A 768-nucleotide genomic window follows, 5' to 3' on the forward strand; every position below is an offset into this window, starting at 1 on the left:
GTCTGTATGGAGCCCTTGACCTGCGAAGGCCATCATCGCATCTGGTGAGTACTATACGAATTAGTTCCTACATATTTTGCACATGATGATAGATCGAATCAGCAAGAATTTGGGGGGAAAACAACTTATCGTCGGTCTCCTGTCTGCTACCAAACACGCAGTTGCATTCCTTGTGGACATGTGTACGGCAGATCTTGTCTGGAGAAGTGGCTGCATAGTGCTGGTAAGGAGAGCGCCAAGGTACGTACACCACATGCATAATTCTCAACCTTTTCATATGTGAATGCGTTATGCTGAGAGCACTGCTGATCTGTTTCCTAAGTTATATCAAATCTTTGTTCCCAGTGCCCTCAATGTAAGCTGCAGTTTGAGGACAAGCTTATTATCAACCTATACACGCCAGCAAATTTGGGGGACGGGTGCGGCACTATACAGGTTATGCCTCTTTCTTTATCTTCTGGACCATATATTATTTTCTCGTACATGCTTAAAATTCATTTTGCCGTGATAAATCTAAACAGTACTAGCATTTATCAGATGGAATTAAGGTTCCTACGATCTGTTTCCATTTTGAAAGTACCATTTGCAAGAACAAACAAGCACACCAATTTAGTTGGATCCTTGCAAAATTTAACTTTAAGTATACACTGACTCTCCTCTTAAATCTTGCAACTGAAAACCAATTGTTCAACTAAAGAACTATATTATCATGTCATCTAATTAATGCACAATTAGTGTTCAGTAGCAACTTCGGCGTGGGCCAGCGGA

This window comes from Triticum dicoccoides, chromosome 4B, assembly GCF_002162155.2.
Source record: "Triticum dicoccoides isolate Atlit2015 ecotype Zavitan chromosome 4B, WEW_v2.0, whole genome shotgun sequence".
Classification (NCBI taxonomy): Eukaryota; Viridiplantae; Streptophyta; class Magnoliopsida; order Poales; family Poaceae; genus Triticum; species Triticum dicoccoides.